Source organism: Melopsittacus undulatus, chromosome 9 (genome assembly GCF_012275295.1).
Source record: "Melopsittacus undulatus isolate bMelUnd1 chromosome 9, bMelUnd1.mat.Z, whole genome shotgun sequence".
In the NCBI taxonomy this organism is placed as follows: Eukaryota; Metazoa; Chordata; class Aves; order Psittaciformes; family Psittaculidae; genus Melopsittacus; species Melopsittacus undulatus.
This window is the reverse complement of record NC_047535.1, coordinates 15,529,970-15,537,026: the sequence shown is the minus strand read 5'-3', so window position 1 is coordinate 15,537,026 and position 7,057 is coordinate 15,529,970.

The window sequence follows — 7,057 nt, the reverse complement described above, 5'->3', positions numbered from 1 at the left end:
CTTGGAAAGGGTTATTTCATGTTCTCCTACATTGCTCTGACACTGCCTCTGTCCAGAAACACGTTCTTGGAAAGTTTAGTCTTGTCAAGGGAAGACATTTCCTTTACTGGGAGGGGGAGTGAGGAGGAGGTTGAGCTTCTCATATGTTTGGTGTCAATGAAGAGTACAAACAGTGTGTATTTCTTATGTACGTGTTTTTCAACATTGTCTCTCCTTCTTCCCCTGTTTAAATGGCCATTCCAGACATTGTTCTCCTTTAGGACACAGTGCTGTTCAACCTGTCTGTGAACACTGCGAAGCATCATTTTTGTTATTTTGGTGACTTGAAGCAATTAAAATGTCAGGAAGTGCTTGGGACTGCAAGACCTATGTCTGTAGAAAGGCCTTATGAAATTCAGAACATATTTTAATTGGAAAGAAATTATTTGGCAGCTGCATTGTTAAAGACGTGCTGGTTTTGGCTGGTTTTTTTTCTTCTGAAATACTAACTTCATGTCCTCTAAGACAAATCAGGCTGAAAGAGAAATGCTTTATGCATGTCTGGTATAGTGTGCAACTATGTGTGCACACTGTAGAATGACTAAATTCTAAATCACCAAGGAACTCTGGTGATTAAACCTGCCTTTTAAATTCACATCCCTTCTTCCCCCCCTTCCCCAACCACATTACACCTCCCACAAGAAAACAGTTCCTCCTGCAAGAGGTAGTTGCTCCTCTGCTTAATCTGTTTGGTGCAGCTTCACTCGCTTGCATTTGTTATTTGGAGAGGGAAGTGCATTGAAAGTAATCTAAAAATCTTAAATTGCCAAGGTTGAAATACTGTATAGGAAGCTTGCTACCGAGTCATTGTGCTGGGGAAATGAGCTTTAAGCATATAAGAAACTGAAAAAGTACTGTCTTGGAAATTCTTACAAAACTTTATTAATGGTAATCTGTTCTGAGGAGTTTGTTTCTTCCTCTGGAGAGATCTAGAACAGTTGCTGATGACACTGGGCTCACTTTCAGCTAGAACAGTGTTGGTGGGTCAGAAAGTGCTTGAATTCTAGGCAACCACATTCACTATGAGTAATTTTTAATGCTAGCTGATTTTGATCTTAAGTTCTACTATCTCAAGAGGTTGACTGGAGAGACAGTGATGGAAGATGTCCATGGGCCACAGCTGCTCATTATCACCATTTGGAGTCTTTGATAGATATTTAAAGCATGCACACTGGTTGAATTAGCACTTCCTGTTTCCAGAAAGCAGGTTTGGATTTACTTTTTTTGTTACTGAGGTAGTAGCAGAATAAAACAAGTTTATTCTAGTGAGATGAATAAACATTATGTACTTGAAAATTAAGGAATTATTTCCTGTGGGTGAAAATCTGAGCTTCGTTTCTGTATGTGGTTAGACAAATGTAGAGGGAAAAGACATATAATGCTGAGATAGGGAACACCCATATCGTTTGTGTAGCAGAAAAAGGTGTGGGGACTTCCTGAGATATTAGCTTTACCAATTCTGAAGTGATGTGAAACTTGAACAGTAATTGATATCATAAGTGTGCCCCCTAATTATTTGGGGTAGCTTGATCTTCAAAAGTAGATAATGTTGCTTCCAAAGGCTGTTTCTGTAGAGAGAAATGGCAAGGCAACTGTATTTACCACTGAATTTTGAAAATCAAACTCTTTTGATGAGGGAAATAATTTCAATTCCAAGACTTTTAAGTAGTTACAGAAATTATTAAATTATTATAAAAATATGAATTATTTAGCACCAACAATTGGTGTTAAAGTGTTGTACTCTTAAGTTATAGAGCTCTAATGGTAAACATACTGAGAAAGTTGTAATTTGGTTCCGGAACTGCATTTTGACACCTGATTGCCCTGGACAGGCCTCTGTTTGTGTGGTCTGTCAGAAGATACTTTTAATTTCTGTAGTTTAAAAGCAAATTTTAAGAATAATTTCAAGATGTTTTTATACATTAATGACCTTTCACTGGGATAAATACAGAATCATAGAATAGTTAGGGTTGGAAAGGACCTTAAGATCATCTAGTTCCAACCCCCCTGCCATGGGCAGGGACACCTCACACTAAACCATATCACGCAAGGCTTCATCCAACCTGGTCTTGAACAATGCCAGGGATGGAGCATTCACAACCTCCCTGGGCAACCCATTCCAGTACTTCACCACCCTAACAGTAAAGACTTTCTTCCTTATATCAAGTCTAAACCTCTGCTGTTTAAGTTTCAACCCATTACCCCTTGTCCTATCACTACAGTCCCTACTGAATTCAGTCCCTCACCAGCATCCCTGTAGGCCCCCTTCAGATACTGGAAGGCTGCTGTGAGGTCTCCATGCAGCCTTCTCTTCTCCAGGCTGAAGAGCCCCAACTTTCTCAGCCTGTCTTCATATGGGAGGTGCTCCAGTCCCCTGATCATCCTCGTGGCCCTCCTCTGGACTTGTTCTAACAGTGCCATGTCCTTTTTATGTTGAGGACACCAGAACTGCACACAGTACTCCAAGTGAGGTCTCACCAGAGCAGTGTAGAGAGGCAGGATCACCTCCTTCGACCTGCTGCTTATGTTCCTTTTGATGAAGCCCAGGATACCTATTTTTTTGAGAAGGAAAATTGTATCTCAAGCTGTCTGAAGTCTGAAGGTCAGGCATGCTGTGTCAGGTTTTATTTTCTATGAAGGAATTGAGGTTTTAAGAATAGCTTTATGGAGTGCAAGAATGGAATTGAGAAATTAAAATGAACCAATTTTGGAGTCATGACTTGAATTGGATTATGTCTGTGGATTTTGTTAGCAGCTTGGTACATCTTGCTATATTTTTTGCAGTACTGCAAAATCCAGCACTGTGTTTGACTCTGTGCTCTTCCCTCCTTCAGCACTCTCAATCTGGCAGCATAGGTCTGTGTACTACTGGCTCTTCAGAAATACATGCCATTTAACAGCTGAGTGATAGCTAAAATGATGTTTGGAATTTTAGCTGTGAAATTTCCTAAGCACAACATATTTACATGAATACAGTATTCTAGTAAGAAGGAATCAAAGTTGTGTCTGTCTTTTTTTCTGGAAATATCTGTCATGTGAATAGAGATTGGAGTATTCTTACACTACGTCATGATGCAAAATACAGTGAGACTTTTAACTCTGTTTTATAATATGAGCTTTTCAAAGTAAGAAGTTACAATCATTGGCAAAACCAACTTGAAACTTGTTTTGAAATAGGAGACAGTAGGTACACATCCTGGTGAGTACTTTAAAGACTTGCCTTCCCCAGGAAGGTTTCTCTGGATGCTCTCCACATTCTCTTTGAGACTTAAGAAAGAGTTGTGTCTTTTCCTAACTGCTGACTGGGTTTTTCAGGCTGGGGTTTGCCTCAGATGCAATTGACTTCCTCTTGTTGGAAACTTCTAGCCTTGACTGTATTGGAATTGCTAGGTGTGCTGAGCCTGTGTGGTGGGGTGTAGTGGGAAGACATAGCTCTTGCAAGCTCTGTAAGAAGCTCTGTGTGTTTGCATATCGGAAGTAATATCATATAGGCACATAGGGGGTGTATGTATGTAATAGTGTCAGCCCTGAATCATTTATTTTCGCATCTCAGTGCAGTTGCATTTTCTTTGATAACCAGCTTTCATTCTGAGAAGGTCTAGGATTTTCTGTAATGCACACAGACTGGAGAAGATGGTACCTCTAAGGTTTGTTGGCATACTAATAAAAAGACGCATTGGTTTTGTTGAGTTTGCATTGTTCTGATTTGATTTCAAAACAATTTCTCTTTCCAAACACAATAAAAATATATTCTAAGGTGAACCTCAGATATTCAGTATATTTGTGTTTTGGTATGTTTGTTACTGTCAGGTCTGAAGAGAAGGAAATTTTATAAACCACTGCTTTAAAAAAAAATCATTTCTTCAGTCTAGTAAACCAGTGGGGATGCTATAAAAATAAAAATCCAAGTTGTATTTCTTTTGAAAGTAGATTTTTAGCACTTTGTATCTGGAGTCTGTACTGTTACTATACTGACCCTTTGGGTGCAAATATAGAGCAGCCCAGCTTTCGAGGAATATATTTGGAAAGCTGGCACACTTCCTGTTAGTCATGCCACAGAAGTAAATTGTCTGCTTTGTCTACCACAGTGTAAATGGACCGTAGTTCTGCTGTGAACAGATTTAGAAGGCCAATTTTATGCTAAATATAGACAGCTTGAGAATTACACTGTTAGAATGGCAGGTGTCCTTTCTTGGTAACATACTGTGAAGAAATTATGCCAATAAAAATCTTGTGGTGTTTTTCTTGTGTTTTTTCTCTTTTATCTGTTCATTGAAAAGTTTTATTGCTGATTCAGCTGATACACACACCCTAGATGTGGAATTGCAACCCCTGAAACTAACACTCTCATTGCTAATGACTTTATTAGCAGATGTTTAGCCAAAATGTATATGAATTTCATGTTATCATTCAAGATGGAAGTCTTCACATTATTAAGCCTCGTAATTTGGTTATAATCTTGTAATAGCTTACAAAAGTGACATTGAAATTAATATTGGCAATGCAGTAATCTTTTGTTCCAGCTAGCTTAACTGTTAGTACTCGGAACCAGCCACCTTTGTTACCATTCTTGTGGGGATTTTAATGTAAGATTTGGATCTGGGGTTAAAGTCTACCAAGCACATAGGCAAGCTGTTTAGTATGTTAATGTCTTTTCTTTAACTTTTTAAGAAGAAACAGAAATGGCAAGCATTGTGATGGGCAGTCATTTTAATTGCCAAAGACTTCAGATATTTTGTGAATTGCGTTATGCTGTAAATTCTGTTTTGATCCAACGGCAAGCCCAGCCTTATTGTGGTGTTTTTTGGTTTTTCCCTGATGAAAATGAAGATTAAATATTCTTGACTAGGAATCAGGAGCAGGGCAGTGTTCTTTTGATACACCTTTCTTGGATTAATAGCTTGAAAGAAAATGTGAACATGCAGTAAAAAAGAAAAGAAGCCTATTTAGAAGTGCTTGAGTCCTGAGTGATTCATGACTTAAAGTAAAAGTAGAAGTTCCTTTTTTTTATGTTTTTAATGGTATTTAGTTATGACAGCTGAATTAACACTTTTTCATAAAGATCATGGAAATACACTATTGTTTATTTATGTTGCCATAGAACTGCTGAAGTTAAATAGCTTCCACTGAAACAGTGAATCTTTGCAATGGATTGCTAAGTTATTGATGCTGTAATGTATGTCATATAAACAGATGAGAAATCAGATGAATTTTGACCTGAGTGCAAGTATGTATTTGGGTATTATGAGTGTATAGCATCATAGCAAGGGAAGAAGATGGGCCTTATGCTGAGGAATTCTTTTGTGATACTATGGAGTTGTGTTCACTGCTCAGGTGTGATTATACAGTGGAGAACTGCAACTGTTCTAAGACAGTTTCTGTTCTCATAAAGAATAGGCTTAATGTCTTGTTTACATTTGTTAAACTGTTTACAGATTGTCTGGTTGGAAATAAAGGATAATGCTAGTGTAGATTCCAAAATTGTAAAAGGTCCAGAAATTACAGTTAGTGTAAATGGTACCCTGCTGAGGAAAGTGTCAGGTACTCATTTTTGAATACCTGTTATTTCACATCATTACTTGTCATTTTCAATTACTATGTATTGTATCACATGATGGAAAATTTTGTGTTTAGCTCTCTTTTAAAAGGACTGTATTCTCTGCTCAAATCTAGACCCAGAGATTTTATTCTAAATGAAGAACCATTGATGATGGCTGTAGTTAACTCCTTACAGACATTCAAGTCTGGCATACTTAACAGTAGCTCATATTTGTCATTCTCTGGACACTTCCTGTAGTAGTACTCGGGGGGTGATTGTCATTCACATCATGACAGAAGACTAAGTGTATTAGACAGGTGGCACCTTTTTAGTACGTGGTTTCTTAGAGGGGCAGTAAAGCATAACTGTCTTGGGTTTCAGATCCCTCCTGTGAATCAGTCAAACTTACTTTCTGTCATCAAAGGAAAGGCATTGCCATTTTATGCCAGGATTACATATTGTTCTGGGCAGACATGTTTCAAAGAACTTTCCAAGCATGACTGAACGTGGTATTTGCTGCAGTTATTTCTATAGTAGTAATAACAGTAATAAAAACTGAAATAAGTTACCATTTAACTTTTAGTTAACTTTCTTTGCCTACCTTAAAAGGAATAACAATTTACATGAAAAGGATTTCGTCTTCCTACTAGACAGCAAAATTGGGGCCTTTTTTGTAGCTTAAGAGAGGAAGCTCAAAATATCAAGTGATTAGCAGATTCATTTGGCAAGGGTGATACAATAAGATGATATTATAATATTATAATATATAAGAAGAGTTTAGAATAAAGTTTCATTAATAACTCTCCATTATGGGAAACATTCTACTGCTCTTGAAGAGCCATGGACAGGAGCAAAGTAGTATTTGCCTGACCGAAATTAAAATTAATGAAAACACAGGAGTTAATAACAGTCAGAGAAAAAAATTAATGCCATGTTTTTCTCTTGTGTTGCAGAATTTACCTGTTGTGCCTTTTCAGACCTCCTCAAAACTATCATCACATATGTGCAGGATGCTGTAAAGACTGGCAAAGAGAAGCTGCAAAACAGTTGTTAAGATCTAACAGAGTGAAGCAGTAGTCCTTAGAGGTTGAAAGCTGAGGTTTGGCAGACCGCTGTAGGGCTGAGCTGCTACCATCTGTCAGGTACAGAGGAAAAAAGTCCAGCTTGAATGCTTAGGCTCACAATGAAGCACCATTTTCATACACTAGGAACTAAACATTATTCCTTTAAAGTTGCAAAGTTTAAGGGGAGAATTGTATTTGAGAGTATAGTTTCACCTGAGGGATAGTCAAATTTGCCTACATGCTGAATGCCTTGTTCAGTAGGTGAATTCTGATCACTTATGAAGTATCTGACACAGCAGTAGATTATGTTGTGTATGTTGCAGTAAAGAACAGGTTTGATGGGTTATTTTGAACAGTTAATCTGGTTGAAGTCAAAGATGTCAGGCAAAAAGACCCCAGAGTGTTAGAAGGTTTG